At 39.8% G+C, this 25,348-nt stretch overlaps 2 long non-coding RNA genes across 3 annotated transcripts in view; both read right to left on the bottom strand.

Moving 5' to 3' along the window:
- Positions 1–25,348, bottom strand: part of LOC135259558 (uncharacterized) — a 355,375-nt gene that overhangs the window by 253,398 nt on the left and 76,629 nt on the right. The window lies entirely within an intron of this gene.
- LOC135259538 (uncharacterized) lies at positions 18,078–19,785 on the bottom strand. 2 transcript variants are annotated; one of them, XR_010331310.1, is made up of 3 exons: positions 19,443–19,785; positions 18,554–18,726; positions 18,078–18,239 (listed from the first exon to the last, which is right to left on the bottom strand). It is a non-coding gene; the product is annotated as an uncharacterized LOC135259538 (long non-coding RNA). The 2 variants fall into 2 exon arrangements; XR_010331309.1 differs by lacking the exon at positions 18,078–18,239 and having other exon boundaries at positions 18,429–18,726.

Genomic DNA, 25,348 nt, shown 5'->3' with positions numbered 1-25,348 from the left:
CAGTTTTTAGTCCTAGAAGTGCAGATTCTGCAAAGCCTGTGAATTATTCAGCTTCACACATTATAAGATTCTAACGAGATTCTTTTGGAGATTTTTAAATTTATCTATCCTCTTTTGTAAAAAACGTTACAACCATATCTATGATTTTACCGGGCAAGCAGTAATTGTGGCTGAATTAAAACATGTTTTTTTCTGCGAAATCCAAGGCCTCTCTGATAATCCTGTTCAAGGTTTTCCCTAGGTTTTCAGAGGGTTTATGTGCTGCCTGGGTGCCTGGGGGTGGTGGTGGTTGGAGGGTTTGAAATTATTCGAAGGAAATTTTAAGTTATTTTAAGTTTTATTTCACGTTTTTTCGACCTTGTTCCTTACCATATTTGTGAAAGAAAGCTGGCAACACTTATTGTACTTATAGTCAAATGTCTATTCATTTCACCAAATAACATGTTTGAGATTTAATGAAAATATATGTGGATTACCTTAACTTGTGCACATAGGAAGAATAAACATGTTGAAATACTTATGCAATTATTTTGAAAATGCAACCAAAGGACATAAAGGAGACAGACAGAGAATTTCTTGATTTATTTCAACATTTACTACAAATTTCGCAGCCCTCTTTTGAACACTTCACTTTCCTAGCTTTGTTGGCCCTGTAAAATCTTCTAATGAATCTTTTGTAGTCCAACATCCCAGGCTGAGGTCCATCAATGGCCACCCGGCAGCAAACTTCCAGGTGACCATCAGTCAGCCTGTTTCTCAGTGAGGTCTTGACCTAAAAATGAAACTGATTTTAAGGGCGTAGTCCTCAATCCTGGCAAAAGATTGTTGATATCTGAGCTCAACAGCCAGTCAAATACACCAGGCCTGCGTTTCCCAGAGTCTCCTTAGCGCTACGTGCGTCGTAAGGTATACCTCAAGGTCTTCTTTTAGGTCTCGAGCTGTTTCCCAGCGCCTCCTTAGCTAAGGTATACCTTCTGACAGGTATACCTTTAAAAGGGTGGTCTGAGGCACTTAGCGACGCGCTCCGCTCATCCTGTCAGTTTTAGCCTTATTATGCCAACATTTTGCTTTTCAAATCGACAGTTGTACTACAGTGCCCATCTAGTAGAACATCTGCATGCGAAAATGACATACAGTTTAATATTAACTTTATGAAAATTAATTATCCAGTCAAAGTTTCTGTGCATAGCACGTCATGAGAATATGGTAGTTTCACCTGTCTATTCCTATCATGATGGCAATTAAGTATAGGGCCTATCCATAATACTAATCCAATTTGTGGAAAAAATAAATAAATAAGTTTTTTTATTTATTTATACGTAGTGGAGCTGAGGACAAGGCTTTTATGACTGCATACCCTGTAGAAATTAGTTCGTTTGTGTGTGAGTCAATGATCACAATGACTTGGAACAAACCGCAGGTTTATTAAAAATATAAAACCCGTATGAGCAAAGCTAACGTGGAGTGAGTCTACTTGCATTACCGAACTAGAGCACGTTGATTGGCCTAGCCATAAACACACATACAGGTACAGTGGCTCATAATGAACAAACATAACTAAATGATCTACATCCCCTTCCTTTAGCTCACACCTCCTATATAAAACAAAATAGCACTGGGTAAATACCAACCTTACCGAACATTTCTTTCTTACCATGTTGTTTTCCGATTTTCGGTAAACAACCCAATAATGATATTCTTGGTTAAACTTAAGATTATCCAACAGCAAATCAAGGTGGATGAACATATCACTTTAACAGTTTATTCATAAGGCATATCTGGTATAGAATTAATCATGATCAATTTCCACAGACGTGCTTTTGCCTTTCATCTACGATCATTTTTGCACAAAAGTCCGCGGGAATCAGTGGATATGCTGCTACAGTAGCCTATATATTGTGTGACAAAAACAAATTAACATTAGACCTTTGTTTCAATAAGAACAAAATAATTCACCCATATGTAGCCGATATCCTTTTTACTGGGCTTCCAAGAAGTCCGAGACTATGGCTTATATGTCCCGATTGATGCTCTTTATTTTATCTTTTATAGCCTATATGTACGTATTTATTGAAACTATCACAAGGTCTCGTCTTGACTCTTCAAGAGATTAGCAGATGATCTTTAGTAGGTAGGCCTATAGCTTCCTCTTCTGCAATATTAGATCGATGTAAAATGATTATGACAACACTTGTTATATTAAAACATCATTCATAAGCCTTTACAAGTGAGACAATCGATTCGCTTGGCATCGATTTATAAACTTTTCAGCACCACAGTGAAGGCCAGCTCCAACTTACAACGTACCTTTGGAAGTGTCTCTTAAGGGAACTGTTAAGGTATAGTCTGGGAAACACTCGTAAAAAAATGATTTCCCTTTTAAAGGTATACCTTAGAAACCTTCGTAAAACGTTAAGGTACATCGAAACTCGGAAACGGAGCCTAGACCACTATAGTTTTGTAGAAGGGAGCCAAACTGGGACCCAGAAAAGGCTGGCATTTGAATGAGCCGGTACGCTGGGACTCATCCTGTACTTCAAAGGACCCGAGAGCCTTGTGATAAAACAATAGGTTACTTGGACTTCCTCTGGATGAGCAGGCCATTTGGCTCTCTGGACTGTTACCCTCTGGACAAGACTGAGATAAGGGGAACTGGACTGGTTGTTTATGGTTGTGTGAGCAAGCCGTTGGCTCTCTGGAATGTTGCCATATGGACACGACTAAGATAAGGGGAACTAGTCTCTTTGTCTAGGGTTGTGGGTGTGTGTGTGTGTTGGGGCCATTAAGGGTGAAAAGATCATCAGGTCTCTGGCCAAATGGTGGGGCAACTGCGCATGTCAGTACCACAGTGCCCTTATGTGGGCCCCTCACACTTTTTATTTATTTTCTGGATCTGGACTCTAAACCATCTGTTTATCATATTTACAAACCCCGGAAAACCTTACAAACCATGCACATGTTTTCATTATATTACTGTATTATGCCTTATGTAGTAATAACATGGATTGCATGTAAAATGGTTCAACAAAAGGGTATTTTCATGACAACTGCACCATAATATTACATTCACTTGACATGTTTGGTATAGACGTATTCAGGGAAATTCAACAAATTGAATGAAATATGTTTCATACCAAATTGAATTTGATAAAACATAGTTTCAGAAACTCAGGAAAAAACTATCACAATGGAATGTCCTCTCTGGTAATCATCTCCTTTTCCCAATTTCCCCACTAATTGTTTTAACAGCCTCCGAATGGTGGGGGCCGAAATTCCAGATTTTATTATTCGGCCAGGTTAATTTATGGCAATGCTGCCTAGACCAAACGTGGGATTTGGCTTAAAAGGAAGGGAGACAAAGCAATCGGGGAAGATCGTAATCGACTTCCCACATTGCACATACTCTGTGCTCTGTGTGTAGATAGACAAGGAAGATCGTAATCGACTTCCCACATTGCACATACTCTGTGCTCTGTGTGTAGCTAGACAAGGAAGATCGTAACCGACTTCCCACACTGCACTGTGTTCCGTGCGTAGCTGAACAGGGAAGATCGCAATCGACTTCCCACAGTGCGCAGACTCTGTGTTTTCGTGTGTAGCTGAACAGGCTGGGTAAGAACTTTTTACTCTGTATTTATGTTTTAAAACCTTCCATATTTTAAATTGATTGTGAATTTGAAGCTAATGACCTACCTGCCTGTTAAATAAATTCTTCTTATTTTTAACTTGCGTGGTCTTCATGACTCTAATCCATTTTATCTTCTTTTCAGCCGAAATTCCGATTAAATACTCAGGGGGACCATTATGACTAGGACCTACTGATCAGGGTTCTAGTACAGCGAACGTCTTTAGTGAGGTCCTCAAGTTAGATAGGCGACCACGATCTGCCCGCTAACGGGATTGGTGTTGTATTGGTTCTGGTGGTTTGGCTTAAGAGGACCCATGGGCGTTATACGCCGGTTCTTGTCAAATTCGCCTTAAGGAGCCCGATAGATATACACTGTCCTGGGCTCATAACTATCTATGCACAAAGGAAGGCATGTATTATGGTGGTCAGCCCAAGCGGCCAAAACCAGACTTCGTTTTTGAAGCTCATTTCCTGGTGTTGTAGTTCCTGGTTGCTCACTAGCGCCACTACGGATGGCTCCAGTATAGGTGTTTTCATATCCGGTTTCCATGTAAGTCTACGGTACAAATGCGATCTAAATACAAAGTCAATAATTTTTTCTCACAAGAACAAATAGTCATAATAGGTGTATTTTATTGGTCTTATGACTGTCCATGGGTCGATTTCACGATTTATTGCGTCATTTGGGCACAGTGCCAATATTTGTTCTGGACCAATGAGGTACAGCTTGCGTCACTTCCGGATTACTGCGGAGGACTGAGCTACAGTAGGGGGTACAATCTGTGGTCACTGGGTGGGAGGTGGCGTCTCTTGGCCTTGACATTGCGGTTCCGGCTACGGTCCGCCTGTGCTAAGTCTGAAAATGCAGGCATCCCATTTCGTGGTGATTTCATTATGGCGTGTGCTATTTACAGCTGCACTAGACGACCATAAAATAATCCTCCTCTTAAGTTTTTCGGTAGCCGAGTCATTTTCACTATTTCCTTTAGCCTACTTAACCAAATAATTACTTGGCAGAAAGCGTAATCAGCGTGCTATATTTGGTAGTCCAGTAGCCTATGCTAAAACAGTTCGCAACTTCGGCTACCAAGCCATTTGACTAGCTAGCTAACCTTAACCGGCAAACATTCAATCTGTCAGATGTGTTTGGCGGCTTGTCAGTCGTGTACATTCCGTAAATGTCTACCTGGGCCATGCTTCACGCATGTGACAAAGCTACTATAATCCCGATTTTGGGATAAACACTTTTTCAGTTTCACGAAGCGAATTAAGAGTCTCAAGGTTCATTTGCTGAATATACAACACACGATGAAATCACACACAGAGAATTTAACGAAATTAACCATTTTGGCATTTAGAAAGGAATATGTTTTTAGCATTTAAGAGACCGACAAGCTAGGCATTTAAGACAGTGGTTCTCAGAATCGGTTCTGGGGGCTCCTTGCGTATATTGGTTTTTCTCCATTGGTTTTGATGATTTACAAGAAAAAAATAATAGCCTAATAATAATTAGAAATTCAACGTATGCTACATTATTTTTGTCTTCATGCTGTACAAAGTGCGTTGTCATATTTACACGCCTGCAGATCAGTTATTAAAATACTTGGTAGATTTGTTAATCACCGCTGACAGTGTTAATTTTTATTCGGTAGAAAGTGATTCGCGAACGATCGGTCAGCTAGCGTCACCCAGCAAGTGAACACCACAAACGGCGATGGAGTAGCTAGTAGTAGCAGTTACTGGCTCATAAACTGACTGGCGAAAACCTACGATGATAACTTGCTCGGTTAACAGCAGATCTACCAGACAGTTATATGAAAATTAGCCTAGTCAAATCACCAGTAGCCTACACATCTCCGATTGATTGACCATCAGTTTAGTCAATGTTCTTCCCCTGTGGTTCATATTGCTAATGCGTGAGCTAACCATGGATAGCCTACCTAGCTCACTGGCAAGCTGATATGCTAGCTAAGCATATTCGTTTTGCTGAGAAACATAAATTGAAGATAACTGAACATAGCCTAATTGTATTTTTAATGTCATACATATAACGTGATTACATGACACAGTACAGTCACGGATGGAAATTAAACTCCGTAAACATCTGATAATATATTTAAAAACATAACGGCAGACAGTCAGCTAGCCTCGTTCAGGTTGATGGGCTTTTCCGCACCGGACTGTCAATCAAATTGCAAAAATCGCAAGACCGCTTAACTCTATGGTTTTGGCTCCAAATCGAGAAAATGGCCGCGCCCGCCATTGAGCTTCAAAACGTGTTTTAGAGACCCACGGACAGTCAATGGGTGACGTCACAGTAGCTTTGTCCATATTTTTTACAGTCTCTGGGTCAGCCTCCTACCCTCTGGGTGCTTCACCGAACTGAGATTTAACAATAGTGCTAAACCCGGGAGCTTATATTGAGGAATGATGGCACAAGATAGAGTCGAGTGTAACCACTCCAAGATCCACGTATAGTTAAAACCAAATTTTAAATTTAACTAATTGCATTTGGAGTCAGATTATTACGAGAGTAAAACCTAGTAACTATTACGAGAGTAAAACCTAGTACTGTTATATCCATGACCACAACTTACTTGTTGTGGTCATGGATATATTTGATGTGTTGTTCCGCGCATTTGTGAATATTCTGATGCTCCCATTGGAATATTGACAGTCCGGCGACAGATCAGATATATCTCTGATGACAGCATAGCCCCGTTTGCGAACGGAGAGTAACCAGAATGCTACTGGTCCGTTTCAGGCCAGTCTTAAGCGGGATATGAAGCAGCGCATTCATATCTGACCCGCGGCGACGGAACCAGTGCATTCTTAAGCGTAATTGTGCCCTGTTCTTACGAACAGAGGAAAAATAACTAACATCTCCGGTTTTGAATCACACCAGCCAAGGGAAAACACGCGGTGCCTTCCCCTCCAGCTACAAACCCTCATTGGTCTAGCTGTGAGGTGTTTACAGTTTTATATATTAATTGTTATAGCTTCCTTCTACTGTCATCCCATAATTCTCAAATCCTTACCAACTTCAGGGCTGAGAAAAGAGACCTGTCATGTCCCATACCAACGTCAAAATTGGAGAAGGTAGCGGTGGAGAAACTTATTATGTTCGAATCAGTGCACAGTGAAATGAAATATGTGACATGACATTTAACCGTATCACCAATATTCATTTGTGGAGTAAAACTGGACGAGTCCTAAGAGTTTCTGGTGGTGTATGTTTATTTCAGTCGCTAGCAAAACTAGCTTGTTACCTAACGTTAACTCTAAGTTAGGCTAGTATAAGTTATGGTAACAAAGGACGCTCTCAACTGCATTTTGGACAGCGTTTTATATATATATATATATATATATATATATATATATATGAAAAAACACTTTGACCAGGCGTTTTCATCAGAAAAAGACGTTACATGTGAACACAGCCAAACTTTGTTTAGCTACCAAGCCACGTTAGATACTAACGTTAGTTCAGTCGAGGTATCTTCATGTAACGTTAACTAACTAGCTTCACTGGCTAATGTTGTCATAAAATTTTTCCCGACCGTGAAAACTGCCTGAATTGTTTACATTAGCCGCGTTTCCACCGCAGGAACTATACCCCGGAACTAGGAACCTTTTGAGGAACTCAGTGCGTTTCCACCGCAGGAACTAGGGTCTAAATTTAGTTCTGGGGGCTTTGTTTTACCCCCCAAAACGTTCCTGCTTGGGGGGTAGTACTTTCCGAAAGTACAGGAACCTTTTGGGTGGAGCTTGCAGCGCTGAACATTTCTGATTGGTCGAATACTCGCAGCCTTTGTGTTGTATTTATTTTCCGCCATTACCCGCCATGTTTGAAAATATGCAGCGGCAAACCAACAATTTATTTTCATAATAACTTCAAATCAAACTTGTATGTTATGCGGCGCAGTAGCCTAGTTTTGGTTATAGCCTGCCAACGTCTTGGAATTATAACGTGTGCTCTTCTGTTCTTTTCTTGCTTTAGTATTTGTTTTATAAAATGCTAAGCATTCGTGCTGGGACAGCATATTACGTAGGCTACCAAAACATTAAAACGGATTAATTCGGTTGCTGAATATTTTCTTCCGGATTTTCTTTGTTAGCCCGTTGTAATTGACTCAAAACGTTTGATACAGATGAGAGGTATGCGGTAGTTCTGCGTAATTAACATTGGTGATACAGTACAAGCAAACTGGAAATCACCTTCCGCACTTTTTGTCCGGGTAAAATAACAGGTTAATTCTAGTAATCTTCCCTTTAGCTTTTTCAGACTGCCGTAATTTTACTCAATTTTACTGCCATTTTTCAATTCCACGAAAAGACCAGGAAGACTATGGACTAATTTATGGTACATGGTTCGCATCTGGAGGGCACACTTCACTGCTCGGCTAGCAGTAACTTCGAAGGAAAGCCAACGGTGGCTGTACCACGCAAGTCCGAGTTTTCGTTCTATTCTTGTCATTTTGCGATTCGCCTATATGGAATTGACGACGAGAAAATAATCAAACAGCAAATTGTTTACAACGTGTGCATGTTTTCTGCTGTTGTTGCCAGTTATACAGACACGGATGTCAAGACATGAAAGCGAATGTTCGCATAAAAACATAATGAATGTGTTTAAGAGGATATATGAAAATCAATAAATACAAAAGTAACCATATATGGTCATTGTTGGTAACCCGTTGTATATAAGTGGAATAAACCCCTCCGGGCTGTCCCGGTTATTAGAAAATAATGTAGGCTACTTCGGTGGTAGTATGGGGTTACAGAAGAAATCATATGACAGATGGACCGACGACAACTTTTTCATACGTCAGTGGGCTAATTTGCCTAATCTTCGCGGTACTTTAGACCCCGGTGGAAACGCAGACAACCATTGGCTGAAGGAACCTTTTAGTTCCTGGTAAAGTAGTTCCTGGGACTGAAAGTTCCAGGTAATTTTGGTGGAAACGCGGCTATTTTGGACAGATGTGGCTCCTGAGTAAATCTATCGTTGTGTTTCCAGTGTTGGGGGACCTACCTTGAAAGCATAGCTTTGCAACCTACCAATTACTTCACACTGGAAGAAGTTGAAAGCTACCCTAGGGAGAAATCTAGTTTGGTTAACTAAAGCTACTTAGAAAAAGTAGTTCAAACTACTTCGTAAAAAAATGATCAATGATCAAATTGACAATGTACATGTGATACGAAATTATAACAAAATACAATACAAAAAAGTCACATGCCAGCAAAAAATGCCACTCAATTGAGTTTATTGCAAAAAGTGCCCACTTGTTCACAGGTCATACATAAACCAAAAAAATAAAATAACCCACAATTCATGGGAAAGTGCAAGGAATGTCAGCTTCGGTTTTGTATACAATGTCCATCAGTCAGACACCTACCTTCCAGAAACTAGAGTCCAGGTGGGGGTATTGCACCAAGCAGGATTACTCCGTTACCCAGATAACTTATAATATAGAATAGCATGACATTTATAATGGTCCATAGAATGACCCTCTATATCACCAGATCAACTTTAAATAAAATTGTATGCTATTACAATATTAACCTTAAGTGGCAAAAGAACAGCAAGCTAACCTCAGCCTAGCCAGACCTTCATTTGAATGATTCAGGCTAAGCTATTCATAGTATTGGATTGATTGCACACACCTCGGTCAGCAAACACAGATGATTGTAATCAAATAGTAGGTGATTATCATGAAAGACCGGTCCCATGCATTGCGCCATATTGTATGGGTGGCAAAACACATCATGAGAATAGTATGACTAGGTCAGCTAACGTTAGCTAATGCTTGCTTTATGTCAGCAAACCTGACATTAGCTGGTTAGCGACATGTTCGTTTTTGATAGAACATAATTGTTGTCAAACGAATTAACGCTACAGACTTTATTTAATTAGACTAACGTTAACGTTCACTGAATTAAATCACTTGCCTGTATGTAACATTACAATGTGGCTAACTTATCTAAACTTTGCTAAATTGCTAGCAAAGTCAATGTTAATACACTCACCTTTATACGTGTTCTTAGATTTGTGTTTGATGTCTTTGCAATAGAGTGCAGTTAACAAAAAATGGCAAAAAAGTTATTTAACTACTTGAATCACTATGCAGATATGAATGAACTACCAGCAAGCTACTGCATTATGTAGTTAAACTACTAGTTTAATTACATGTAGTTCACTACTCCCCAACACTGGTTGTTTCAACATGAGCAATATCGGAAGCACTATCCTAAAATTTATTCTTACCATGAAGAGTGCCTAACCCGCAATCATAGAAATGTGTTAACACCACGGCAAAATTTTATCGAGAAATACCATCTTTGGGGGGAAAAACTCATAGAAAAAAACGATATTCTGTAAATGCATTTAAATCAAACCTACTATGCGTCAAAATAAATAAATAAATATAACTTTCGTCAATCTCGCTCAATTTGTTTAAATAGTACCATCATAGCACGGAGTGTTTTAAACAATATTGCGCTGCATCCCCTTATAAATGAAAGGGGAAAAAAAGAAAACCTATAAACTGGCTACATGTGAATTTAAAATATAGACCCACTAGTCTGACTTTGACAACTTTGGGCCTAAACTGGCTCATGTTTTGGTTAAAATTCATAAGTAACTTAAACATCCAGTAAACAAGTCAGGCAGTTTTTACGGTCTGGAAAAATTTTATGACAACGTTGTCATAAAGTTTTTCCCAACCTTGAAAACTGCCTTACTTGTTTACATTTTGGACAGATGTGGCTATCGCTGTTTCCGTCGCAGCACTTTCGACACAAGCAAAATCGGAAGTAAGTAGCTAAGTAAGTAAATTTTATTTATAAAGCACATTTAAAACTGGAATTGACCAAAGTGCGCAAATAAGAAGCAAATAAATAATACGCAAATAAAATAAAAGCGCTATCCTAAAATTTCTTCTTACCATGAAAAGTGCCTGACCCGCAACCGTAGTAATGTGTTAACACGGCGGCACAATTATATCGAGAAATAGCACCTTTGGAAAAAAGGCTATATGCTATGACTGCATTTAGATCAAACCTACTAGACTATGCATCACAAAAAAAGAATGTTCGTCAGTCTCGCTCAATTTGTTTATAGTAGGCTACCTTCATAGCACGGAGTGTTTTAAACTATATTGCGCTGCACCCCCTTAGAAATAAAAGGAAAAGAAAAGAAAAACTGTGAACTGGCTACATGTGAATTTAAAATATAAACCCACTAGTCCGATTTTGACAACTTTGGGCCTAAACTGGCTCGTGTTTTAGTTAATAAAATGCAAAAGCGACTTAAGCTAAACATCCAGTCAGAACTAGTGGCTTAATAGCCTACTAGTTCAGTAATTTAGTATCATTTCTGGAGCCTACGTGAGTAGCTATACTTGATGTACTAAAAGTTGTAAAGAAGTTCAAGAATAATTCATCAGTAGTTAGTATATTAGTAAAGTTAAGTGAGCACCAGCCATGTTCTTGGGTTAATGAAACTGTCTGCACAGGCGAAAATGTTATTATTGAGAAATCATTGAAAATGTATGGAAAAGGACAACCTTATTCCTGAACTCCCCTCAGTGCCAGAAGAACATCAGACAACCCAAAAATACATCCCATTTTAAGTAAGCTTCATGTATTCATGCCTCTTTGTATATGAAGTTCCCAATATGCCATTGTCCACTCCTAAATCTCAGGTTAGGAGTGGACAATGGCATCTGGTGTCAGGTGTCTGAACCATTTGTACTGGTCGGTATGGATCTTGCAGGGACACTGACAGGAACTCCAAGAGGCAATATGTATATATGATTGTCTGAAATACGAAGTGGGCCTAGGCATATCCACTAAAGTCTAAGCAAGCATAGGATACAGCATAATGCATTGTGGATTTTGTCTATAGGATTGGGGCTCTTAAAAGAATTCTCACCATCTGAGGGGAATTTGGGAATAAGGTGCTTTCCCTATTATCCTACAACTTGAATAGCCAGTTTTACACTGAAAGGAACTTTGACAAGATGGACCCAATTTTAGGGCTCTACAGTGCCCCTATTTTAGGAGTATTTGCTCATGAAAATGTATGTGTGCCAACAGGAAAAATAATTTAGGAGCACATCTACTAATTGGGATGCATTAGTGTGCTCCTAAATTTTTCAACACAGGAGCATGTGTGCCCCTTGGAAAACATTGTTAGCTTAGAGCCCGGCCCAATAGTCCATCTTGTCAAATACTTATATATACACACACACACACACACACACACACACATATATAAGCACACTAATATAGGATACTTTCTTAAAATAAGAAAGTGTACGTGGTTCACTTTTGGACATGTATACACATCAGGAAAATGTACTTATTGTGGCAAGCTGAGTGCCACCGCTCGGTTGACAGACGCGAGAGAGACGAGATTTCTTTCAGGACGCGGATGCGTCTTTTATTTTTACGGCCGCCACGCGGCTTTCGGTTTTTCAGACACAACACAAACTGGGCAACAGACTCTCGGTCAGCACTTCCTCCGTCTCCAGTCAGCCCCCGTCTGCCTCCGTAGACCGCCTTTTAAGCGCCCAGGCTCACTGTCGAGGTAATCAGCACATTGTCAATCAATCAAACAATTAAACATCGGTGCTGATTAGCAATCCCCAACAGCTGTGGCACAGAGTCCAAGAGCCGCCCCGCTCACTCTCTCTCTGCAGCCAATGCAAAACCACGCCCACCCTACCACACTTATTCTTGAATTTATTTGCAACCTTTAGTACACCAAGTATTCTCAAGTAGGCTGCATAAATAAATAAAATACTTAACTAGTAGTAGCCTAAGTCACTCGTGCTCAGAGGATGTTTAAGTTTTAATGTTATTAACTAAAACGAGAGCCAGTTTAGTCACAAAGCTGTCAAATTCAGACTAGTGGGTCTATATTTAACGTTAACGTGTAGCCTACAGTTTAAATTAAATTTCATTTTTTGGTACGGGGTGGTTTTGTGGTTTTAAACACTCCGCGCTATGATGGCATTGTAAATAGAAGTGGGTGATTGACGAGCGTTTTTATGTTTTATAATATAATTGTGCCGCCGTGTTAACACATGACTACGGTTGAGGGTCAGGCACTCTTCACGGGAAGAAGAAATTTTAGGATAGCGCTTCCGATATTGCTTGTGTCGAAAGTGCTGTGACGGAAACAATGATAGATTTACCCAAGAGCCACATCTGTTCAAATCGTAAACAAGTAAGGCATTATTCACGGTCAGGGAAAATTTTACGACAAATGTTACTTAATTCAGTACATGAATATCTATGTGAGTTAGCCAGGTTAGCAATTTCTTTAGTTGTAAAATAGGCTACATTAGTTATATCTTCTCTCTGTCTGCTATCACTATTGTTAACATCCACAAGAATTACTCCCTAACAAAAAAATAAGTTTATTCTTTGTTGAGGCTTACCTTATCGATGGCTTGCAACTTGCTTATCCGAGTTGCAAGCAAGCGGCCAAAATCAGACTTCGTTTTTGAAGCTCACTTCCTGGTCTTGTTGAGAGACGTTGCTCACTAGCGCCACTGCGGTTGGCTCCAGTATAGGTGTTTCCATATCCGGTTTCCATGTAAAATGGTACAAATGTGGTCAAAATACAAAGGGTGCGTCCGAATCATACGGTGCATTCGGTCGGTCCTCGTCAACTCGTAAAGTCGGTTTTTTCCGAGTTTACCACCAGGAAGTTCCACTCGAACGGCCAACCAAGTGGTAAATACCAATGGTAAGTTCCATGATACCCGAGTTTACGAGTTGTGACGTTTCACTGACCTCTTTCAACACATGGTGAACAACTGGAAATACATTCTGATACTGTTTCATGTATGAATATAAGATGTTAAAATGATCTTTCAATGTGATCAACTGTAATATATATGTTCTATACAATGTATTGTAACATTGAAATATGATCAATAATTTTATTTATTTTTTTAAACTTGAAATTTGTCATGTGACCAACAGTGGGTGGTCTCATTGGTCCAGCTCCTTTACATCCCCAGCGGACATACGTATTGTTCATGTGACAAATTAACAGTTGCCATGGCCACCCAAACGCAAACACCTCGTAAATATGACTTGGTCACATGATAAATCTCCGACGAATTGACGAGGACCGTCCTAATGCACGAATAGACCGTATAATAATATGGACGAAGTGCTTCATGACATCACCTACTGATCTGCTATGGTTAGTGCTCAATGGTGCAGGAAGCCCAAACTAGGGCGCAGCCACAGTGCCTGTTGCAACCAACGCAAGCGCAGTGGAGCGAAAGACTGGTGTCCACTCTACAGGAAAATCCACCCGACTATCTTACATGGTAGTTAGACACTCCCATATCTAGAAAACAAGCGTGGCTTTGCAACCACAGAACCGTACTGTCATAACATTTCAAAAAAGTTAATTGTGCAAGATACGTTTAGTGTTAAGATATTTACATAGAAAAATAGATAAAATAGATCACTAGCTAACTAGCTAGCTAGTTATATAAACAGATAGATAACAACTCTAGATAGCTAGACAGATGTATCACGAGATAACTAGCTAGCAAGTTAGCTAGATAAGCAGATAGATCGATAGCAAGACAGTAAGCTTGCTTCCCTTAGCTAAGTAAATCCCGCTAGCTTGTCTTCTTAAAGAAGCTTCAAAACTGCTTACAAATCTGATTTCACAAACAACATATACAAATTATAAAAGACGAGACTGTATGAAGATCAACTGAAACCCCGAAATGGTCAGAAATCGTGTTTTGACCTTGTTTATATGAAAATGTCTCAAATGTATTAACCGAAAGAACTGGAGAGAAGAATCCTTAGAATAGTGGTTAGTACAGTTGAACGCAGCACACAACATTTTTGGAGCTTGAACTTTTAAATGGTGAGATCGTATGTAGCTAGCTAATCGGAATAAAAGGACACAGCATCACACCTGCCGCTGAAGCACTCTGCCTGGCTGTGAGGACGGGGAAATCCTTACATACAGTAGTAGGATAAGCCACGCACTGAAATTAACCCTGATTTGGGAATTTTGGCAGAATTATTTTAAAAAATCAGACCCAGGGGAGACATTACAAGGGATGGGATTAACTAGTTAAACCATCATTTCTTGTGTAAAAAATGTATTGACTTTTTATTTCCTCAGAGAAAATTGGCCTCTTTTCAGGCTTTCCCCATTGACTTAACATTGGGTGGGCGGGGTTTCAAGTTCTTTTTGCAACCAGGCGTTGCAGTTCACGCAGTAGCCACTGGGGTAAAAGGCTTCACTCATAGAGGCGAGTTGTTGCCCCTTGGTCTGAACAGTCTTTTTAGTAACTAGGTAAGTTACTAACTGAGTGAAATGACCCGGAAGTATCTAAGTGGCAGCCATGATAAGGGCTGTTCGAATTCTCTAAATGCTAAGGAAAGGTGCTTCAGTGCTTACTATCTTATCTCCTTTAGCATAGGACACATTGGACCATCCTTTATGAAAGGAAAGGAGATAATGCCGTCCCACAATTCCTTACGGCAGCAACATTTAAAGGGAAGCACCATTCCGCCGTTCACGAAAACAAACGATCAACATGACTGAGTTGTGTGGTGTTCTTAAGCTATTATATGCATAGGCTTATAATCAGATCATAATCAGCATATTAACCATAACACAGAAGTCTGTCTTTCAAGAAAAAGGGATATGAGACATTTTTAGCCAAATTTTTTTAATTCAACATGTTTGAAACTTATGAATGATGATCTAAACAATGTCATTTCCCCTGTGATTTGTAGAAAACTAACCTTTCAGCACCCACACATTCTTAATTGATGCCTACTGAAAGTCTATCACAATATCTTGTTCTTCACCAGGGTCAACATTCTTACATAAAAAACTGAGTCGACAACAAGTGTTAAGAAAAGACTGCTGATGTCCTTTTGTATGGCTCATTGGCTGTTTGAGCAGCCTAGTGTTTCTCAAGCTATATTGGGTTTGCGATATAGCTTGAGAAACACTAGGCTGCTCAAACAGCCAGTGAGGATATCAGATGCAAATTCATTGACGACTTGATGAATGTCTTTTAAGATACAATGTCATAATTGGATTATTGATCAATTGAACAACTATCTTCATGTCATGTGACTTCTATATAAGCGTGTGTCTTGCTACTTTGTTATTAGCATTGACAATGGTCTGAGCACCGAAACATTTGCACTTTTTTGTTTGTCACTTCCACATGCACTAACTTTTTTGTCCTAGTAAAAATTTTGCAACTACATCTCGACTTTGGAAATTTATTTTTCCTTCTTTTTGGAGTGCGAGTATTTGTGCTGTTTCTCATTTGGATTTTGACTTACGCACCCTTTCAGCATTTGTTTACAAAGGCGCAGACTACCAGTTTGTCTTGATTTAGTAAGATATCCAAAATGAAAAACCATTCCAGATATCCATAATGTAATTTTGAATATCCAATATACATTGTGACTAGTAAAAATGTCATTACGGATATCGACAATTGGCATCATGACTAGTAAAAATGCAATTTCAGATATCTGCAATTAGAATTATGTAGATATCTGAAATGGGAATTGAAACTGAATTATGGATAGGCTATCTGCAATACATATCCAGTCTAACTATTAATTGTTAAAACGGCATGCCAGAGGGTAGAATTCTGTCTTTGCACGCGCTTCATATTCAAATTAAAAATCGAACTTCACTTCAGCTATGACAGGTGCCAGCTGAGTGAAATCGCTATCGCTACATAGTCTACAGTTAGTTTACAGTTCACAGTAAAAATGTTTGCTCTAGTAAGGTACTTGAAAGATAATTGTCGGGCTGTTGTTCCCATTTCATATATAAAAAATTTTGACCCAGCCGACATCAACGATTTCGACAAAACTACCAAGTACTGGGTGTTGTGGGAGGATGACGGAGCCTATTACCAAGGCCAAGTTTTGCTCCTTTCTGGTAAGTAGCCTAATACTTAACGTTAGCTAACTACATTGAACACTTGAAGGACAGTTTACAGAAAATGACACATGACATTTATCTAGCGATATGTCCTGTGTCCTAGAGAGTTGTAACGTATACTCGTCTTAAGCGTTTGATTATGTAGCCTAGAATAAATTAACCAGTGAACTAACGTTAATCAACTATTCTCTACCTAAGTAACTGCAAACACCGTTTATTTACCAAATCTATAAACACTTAAAATCTAGGTAAGTACGTTGGATACAAATATGTCGAAGACCACCGACATCTACATAAAACAATTTATTCATTAGGAAGATATCAGTTAGTTTAGCTTGTTGTAGCATGAGGTGGTTCGATATGCAGTCTTTTGCGCCAGTAGCCAGTAAGCTGTTGGGGATGTGGTGTTGTCCAGTAACATGAATTAGTTTTCATAGTTACCCTTAGTCAAGCAAGCTAAAAACGATGACTGACAAACAAACTAACACGCATAAACAGAAATTTAGCCAACAAAAATGAGCCCACCCAGTGTGTCCCCTTAGTAGCCTATCTCCCACTGATGAGACAGTGCATGCAATGTAGCATTTAAGCACACGCTTGCAAGTTAGGCTGGCCAGATAACTGCATGTAGATACGGTTTATAATGTGTATGCCTGCTGTTGTTAATGCCTTTAATGAGTAACATCTCCTTCATTTCGCTCATCTCAGACACTGAAGATACGGGGACGGACGCCTGCGGGCCACCTTGAACACCATACTGAACACCAAGCACTGAGGGGACCGAGTAACTGCGGCTCCTCACACCACCAGGTAAACCCTCACGCTCCCACCGGATCGCCTCTGCCCTGACATCAAGCAAAATGGAGTCAGGCTGTCTACGCACCAATTGCTTCAACTCACGACGCAAGGAACTATTCAACACATGCTCAACAAACTGGTCCCTCAAAAGAGCTTCAGCATTTGGCACAGCAGCAGGTGCACGCTGCTTCACCTTCTCCATGAGACCCAGCAAAGCGAGAGAGAACTCCTGAAGAGTCTCTCCCTCTTCCTGTCTCCTCGAGAAGAAAGCCTCCTGCAGAGCAACACAGGAATCTGAGCACCCGTACAACTCCTGTAAAATGGCAAGTATTCTAGCAGGGTCCTCTCTCTCAGCGCCAGAGCGATACTTTATCTCATCTCTAGCCTCGCCTTCTAAATGATCAAACAGGAAAAACGCCTGGTCAGACTGAGCTAGGTGCCGGGCCCTCATACACGCCTGCACCTGCTCTATCCACTCACCCAACCCTATGCCTGTCCTCCCCCTAAAGACTGGACACTTCCTATCTCTAGGTACAAAAACTAGTCTCTCTGCTACAGGGACACTAGAAGTGGGAGGGGCAGTAGGTGGCCCAGAAGAGGTAAAAGAACTAGGGCCAGCCTGTCCCTGTTGCAACCGCTTGTTATCAGCTTTTAACTGGGCAACTAAATCTCTAAGTTCCTGAACCTCTTTCTCCATGACTACTACAACTTGTATTACGACACAAAGTTTGTATGGTGCACCGGCACGACAAAAAGCAAATCTAGGGAAACAACCTCACCGAACCGTCAAGGGGGTCCGCTGCGAACCACTGCTGTTCTGTCTCCAAGCTCTCCAATCTGCACACAAAGAAAACAAAAAAAACAAGAAAATAGGAAAACACAAATAAAGCAAAAAGGAACGCTTCTCAGCCTTTTAGTGAGTCCTGCCGACTACGCCAAGTTTGTGGCAGCGAGTACTCACACAAGCGCATCCATAATAACATTTAGACACACAGGTTCATAACACTCAAAAGGGCAGAGACGTGGTTCCAATTTGTAAAGAAAATAGATCTTTATTTTACACTCAACTATTAAAATATTTTTAATACACCATTAGAAAACACCATTCATACAGGGAGGGAAAGGGGAACCTAATCAGGGCTGAGGCTTACCGGATGGACAGGGGCCAGTGGGGAGGAAGTCACCCAGTAAACCAAGAAATCACCCACGCCCACGTGACACACGCACACACACGGTTGTGACAACTTGAATCCCAGGGAGCACAGCACACAACAAAAAAAAGGGGGGGGAATCCCGCCACCAGCACCGCCACCGACCTCAGCAACTGAAAAGGGATAAAACCATTAGTGGAAGGGAAATCAGGAAAATAAACAACTGAAAATAAAAACCAACTTGTCTTAATATAAAACCACAGGAGAAATATGGAAATTAACCCAAAAACAAATAAGGACTGAAGGGGGCAACTAAAATAACTAAATCAAAATGAACAAACAGAAGTAATCAAAAAAATAGACGTATATTAATAATTAATCCAAACTAATAATGGGAGTAATCCAAAACTAAGGAAACTAACGAAATAAACCACAAATCATCCACACAATTACGGGAAGGGGATTTTAACCCCGGCTAAAAGCCTTGTGTATAGCCAAACAGTCCGGTCTTTGGATAGAGAGAAAGCAGAGCGGCTAGCTTTGCAATACAACCATGCAGGGCACAGAATGTAGCGATCAGCCAGAGGCAACCGTGCAGAAAAGCAGCACACAAAATGGCATACAGCGCAGCACGAACAATGAAAAAGTGGCAGCCGGAGACAGAACAGCAGCAGCGCAGCAGCTCGTCACGTCTTGATGTTCGGTAGCGGCGGTGAATATCAGCTGATTCCAAAATATCACCTTCATCCGCAGGGCATTAACACAGAGGAGGGAGGGAGAGGGGCCCATGCACCCCAGCAACTCAGCTACCAGCGCTTTAACCTGTGACCACACCAGCATTAGCCAATAGCATAGCATACACTAATGCTGAGATAGAGGGAACACTTACCACAGCGAAACCAAGCGAGCGGCACACAAGCCAAAGACGCACTCAACGGCGGGGCGCACCCACAACTCTGTAGCGCAAAATAAACGCCGTAAGCATTCAATCAGTACAACCAGTAACCAGTGAGTTGAAGCAAGAGTAAACGTACCTGTCGCAGACAGCAAAACAACACCTATGACCCGGAAGTGACACAACGGAAGGAGAGCAAGAAGCAGGGGGGAGGCCACTGCTTAAATACGTGACCCCAGCTCAATAAATAACTACCAGCTGCGCTCTAAAGTGACACACCCACCACCTGGGAGCGACACCCAACCAGGAAGTACAGAGAAACCTATTTCTATGCTGCTACAGTTACATTGTCATCAAATGTAATACGAAATCTACATCAACAAATAATATGACCTCATGTTACACAAAAACTTTTTAGGGTTCCATAACTTTCTCTGTTATTGTAACGCTAGCAGACACCGGAAAAAAAACAGTACGCCGCTCACACACAAGTGAGTTGAAGAGCGAGCCTGTTGTGTTAGCTCCGCCTACCCTCTCTGGCAGACCAACCACTGATGGGTGATGGAAAGCGCGTCACTAACTGTGCACCGCTTGTGATTTTTTTCCTGGGAATGTCGCCACAGACACCAAGTTCTTTAATCATAAATTATTATTATTATAATAATATAAATTAATATAATAATAGGCTCAATCACCATTGTGTTACCTAATTCAGCGATAGATAGTGACGTGACAGACATTTATTTTAATGAAAATCTTCGAGATTATTACTTTAATAAAAAATGAAGAAAAAAGGCTGCATATAATAAATGACACAGATAATAATCTATATGTTATGTTCAAACATATGGGGAAACTATATACTCTTATTTCAATACATTTACTCTCATGCTTCAATGTTTTTTTATTAAGTAATTATTTTTTTCTGAAAACCATTATTGTAAGTAAAATCAAACAAAATGAAATTGGCAATACAATTTTACTTAATTTAGTTCATCTCAGTCTAAACGAACTATATTGTGTCATTCCATCACTTCCAGTTTCACTAGAGAATAAAAATGAGGCAACAAGCATACAAAATCCCTTTGTCATCCATCAGCATGGAAAAAGCCAAATAACTGTCAATTCAGAAGAGACCGATGGTAATTGGTAAATACCGTCACAAGTCTGGTAATGGGTACAAAAAAAGACATAAACGGTTAAACATACTACTTAGCACTGTAAGGGCAATAATAAAAAGGTGTAAAACATGGAATGGTTGCAAATTTGCCAGGAAGAGGAAGCAAGTGCATGTTGTCCCCACGGACAGTGAGGAAGATGGTGAGGGTGGCCATTAATAACCCAAGGATCACTGTTTAAGAATTGCAGAGATTGGTTTGTTTCTTGCGGTCAACAAGTCTAAAAAGACATAAAATGGCACCTCCATACCAACTAACTCTTTGGAAGGGTGACACGAAGACAGCCCTTACTGAGCACATTAAACAAAACCAAGAATCTGGAGCTCGCCAAACCTCATTGGAATTATGATTGGAAGAGAGTGCTATTGTCAGATGAGACCAAAAACTGAACATTTTGGCCGTACACACCATCGGCGGCAAAAGAGGAATGCATACAGGAGAAGCACCTCATACCTACTGTCAAATACGGAGGGTCATTGATAGTTTGGTGTTTTTCTGGCAGTGGACCCGGGGCACTATTTTAGATCAATGGCACAATTAATTCAACAAAGTACCAGGAAATTCTGGCAGAAAATTTGGTTGTCTCTGCTAGGACTTGGTCATAGGTAGATTGCCCAGCAGGACAATGACTCCAAGCATACATCAAAATCTAAACAGAAATGCTTTAGTGAAATCAACATCCATGTTTTCCAATGGCCATCTCAGTCTCCAGATTTAAATTCCATCAAAAACCTGTGGTCTGAACTGAAGAGTAAGCGTCCGTAAGCACAGACCCAGAGATATCAATGATTCTGAAAAGTTCTACATGGAGCAATGGTCAAAAATCCCTCCAGATGTGTTATCTTACCACAAATTATCACAACCTTATCACAAATTATAGGAAAAGACTCATGGCTGTCATCTTTGCAAGGGGTGTTTTCACAAAGTATTAAACCAGGGGTACCAATATTTGTGGAACCTGTTTTTTGGGGAAATATTTTTATTTATTTAAAAATTGTAAGACTTTGGTTGATTCCAATAAATCATTAATCAAGCACACTAGTTTACACATGTTGGAAAATAAAGCTTATGTCAATAACTATTATTTTTTAGGTCAGCATTATTTTTTTTTTAGCATTTTTTGTGCATATTTATCAAGGGTGCCAATAATTCACGGGCGGCGTGTAGCACAGTGGGTAAGGAACTGGGCTTGTAACCGAAAGGTCGCAGGTTCGCTTCCCGGGTAGGACACTGCCGTTGTACGCTTGAGTAATGTACTTAACCGAAATTGCTTCAGTATATATCCAGCTGTATAAATGGATACAATGTAAAATGCTATGTAAAAGTTGTGTAAGTCGCTCTGGATAAGAGCGTCTGCTAAATGCCTGTAATGTAATGTAATGTAATTCTGGAGCCCACTGTATATATTCATATATGCCATTCAAAGCGTGCACAGGGATTGTGTGTGTATGTGCGTGTGAGAGAATTGGGAAGGTCTGTGGCATGTCTAGGTGGTTTTATACTGTATAAAGATGTTTTATATTGGAAAAACAAAGGTCAATGGGCCTCATTCACCAACCGCTCTTAAGAAGAATTTTCTTCTTAAAACCCACTTATGCAGTTTTCACGAAGATTCTGACATTCACCAATGTTTTCTTATTTGGGATTTGTTCTTAGGTAAGAGCAGAATCTACACATACTCAAGAGCACACTTACGCACATTTGAGTGCTGTAAGTTTGTGCAAAATAATTGTTTATTGCATTTTCTTCAATTCTACAGTTGTATAATATTATAGGATTTACATTACAACAATATTTTTATAATTTATAATATTTTTAAATAATTATTTTCATTATTTTACAAAGCATTAAGGTGCCAGGTTCCGCCTCAGAGGGTGGTTGTCTCAGCGGAAGTTCATCTATAAATAAATGATAAAAATCAAACCATTGTAATGACCTTATTCATGTTCATGTTGACAGTTAAGCTGATCCAACACAATGTTTTAAGTATGGTGAATTAGCTTTTTGGCCACAATAAAAAGCATTTCTAAGTAAGATGAACTTAATAACTGTCAACATGAAGTGTTTTTAAGCTGACTGCATATAAAAATCAAGTTGTCCAAACTAGTTTTTTTTCAATATTTGAAAGCAAAGAAAAGCAAAGAAAACTGTAGTCTCTAGATTCATTTAAATGTTTATATTGATTAGCTTCTAGCATTGCATTATTCTTAATAAAGATATTTTCTCACCCCAACTCATGTTTAATTTTTTTTCTGAGTAATGCCTATCTGTCTGAATGAAAGTTAAACAAAGTAAATGTTAGACAATAAGGCTAATTTATTTTGCACTGCGATTTCACAACACATCACATTATACTCAAAGCATAAAAAAAGTTTTAGCCACAAATATCTATAGTGACTCTGGTCTTATGAACTTAACTATTTGGACTACTGTTCACCATTACAAGGCAAAATTATGAGTCTCTGTTTGAACCACAGTGTGAAACAACTCAAACTGATCCAAGCATGCCAAATGTATTATGAGAACATGAATTATTACCAGGACTGGATGATTAACAGCTCATTCACAATAAAACAGTCATAGAAAGCATCTACTTTAACACTCTGCGTTGACAATAAGTGTAACAACACATTAGTGGACTTAGACTAAAAAGAAAATGGCAGCCCTAAATATTACAAAGAGCATGAAATTTTAGCTCTCACATTTCTCCAAAGAACTGCCGTTATTTGTACACAAATAATATGAATCACATTTTATAAGTAATATCTTCAACACTAGAGTTTCTAGAAGCCACTAAAAGCAGTAAGTGATGATTTCTACATCAGACAACTGTTTATTGCTCAGAGCAGGTTGAAAATTTTTAATTCTGGATAAACAAAGAAAGCCTGAACTTCTGAATGTATTTGTACAGCTGTGTGAGCATAGAATATACATATAAAAGACTAATTCTAAAGCCAATCCTTAAGTGCAACATATCCAGTGTGTAAAAACCTCAAGGTATATTAACTTTGATATTTGTAATAGCAACACCAGTATATGGGTTAAAACTGTCCATCATGTTGAGAAGTCCTCAGACAAATCAAGCAAAACTTCCAACTCACTGAGAGTGCTGAGGTTTTAAGAGCAGTCAGAAAATACTGTACTTGAGACTCATTACTTTTGAGCTGGCTTTTCGTCCATCAAGTTCAAGGAACAGCTTCTGAAATACCTCAAACGTGAACTTCAACTGTTTGGGATAGCTGAGGTTAAGAGCATATTTTACGCCCATCAGCAAAGCACAGGATCTGGCGACATCAATCCCCTGCAGGATCTTGGTTCCCTCGACTACAATGGTTGCACACCCATTACCAATAATGGCAATCTTCACCACTTGCATCGCAAGGTCTGCCTCAAGCTCCTCCATGTCCTTGTAGAAGAAAGTAAAAGGTGTTAGAATGTTGGAGAAGAAAAAGAAATGCATGACTCAAGCTCTTTTCTATGGTGACTTTACCACGCCTACTTAAACGGTAAAGGCCTACTTAATGAAGGTTCTGTTCCATTTAAGTGTAGCAGAATCTTTCTAATGAGCCAGCATAAACAATAGCAGGACCCTAGCTCTGTTAGACCTAAATGGAACGGAACCTTCATTAATGTCATTAGTAACACCTGTGCTTGCCCTACTATTTCATGTCAAAATGGCTGCTGTGAAAAAGGTCTATTCAAAATAAAGTTTAGTTAATAATTATACCTCAAGAAGCATGTCCTTAATGCACCTGATCTTCAGGCCTGCAGCTCCTCCCTTTGACTGGACTAAGGCCATCAGTTTCGGGGTGCACTGGTCAAGCTTGGCCACAAAGGTCGATTCAAGGCTAACTGTTGTTATCCTCTTGAACTCTTCATTTATCTGTAGGGCACACAAAAGAGACATGGTTTGAGAGAACTATTGTAACTCTAGTGGACATTTATCTACACCGTATCAATCCATAGTACAAAAATGTTAGTGTAATAAAACTTCTTTTCTAATGTTACAGTACAGTCTCACCTGCACTGCACTAAACAGAGCAGGCCATCATTTCATGAAGTCACTGATGGCAGGGGCCTCATTAACTATTTCCTGCCTGCGAAGAGAGAAGGTCTTGACAAATTTCTGAGCTACCACCTTGGAGTTATCCCTTTTCATCACTTCACTTAGGAGCTCCACTCTCTTTTCCCAAACTTGCAGTAGTTTCACCTTGAGCATGAGGGGGTAGGTAATTTACCTCAGCCTTCCTTGGTTTTTTCAAATTCTTTGCAGGAGTCTGCTCATGTGTTGCGTTCCTCTTGAGTGAGTTCACTTCAAGTTCAGGACAGCCAAGACCTTGAAGTTTGGATCTGAAGTTGTTCATCTTATATTCCAGGCGCTGTATCCATCCATAACACCCATTAAAGGACCCTGGTTCCTTGAGGCAGGGATGCTTTTGAGTCAGGGCCTCTGCTACTTGACTTATCTGCAGACTTGATGGATAAGCAGTGTACTCATAAATAGCCTCCGCTAGTTTTCCAAGAATGTCTAGTAGCGGGATGAGGTCTTTAGCTTTCATTGGCTGACTGAAGTTGAATCTCTGTATTGGAAGCAAAGCGGGGAATTATAAATTCAGAGGGCCAACGCTGGGAACGGTGGCCTGGGCTATCTTCAGCTGATGAGAGAAGCGGGGTATCATTGGTTGACCCAGATGAGGTGGTGTCTTCAGGATACTGCTCAAA

The sequence above is a fragment of the Anguilla rostrata genome, chromosome 7, assembly GCF_018555375.3.
Source record: "Anguilla rostrata isolate EN2019 chromosome 7, ASM1855537v3, whole genome shotgun sequence".
Classification (NCBI taxonomy): domain Eukaryota; kingdom Metazoa; phylum Chordata; class Actinopteri; order Anguilliformes; family Anguillidae; genus Anguilla; species Anguilla rostrata.
The sequence above is the reverse complement of the archived record's forward strand: the minus strand, read 5'-3'. Positions and strand labels throughout refer to the sequence as shown.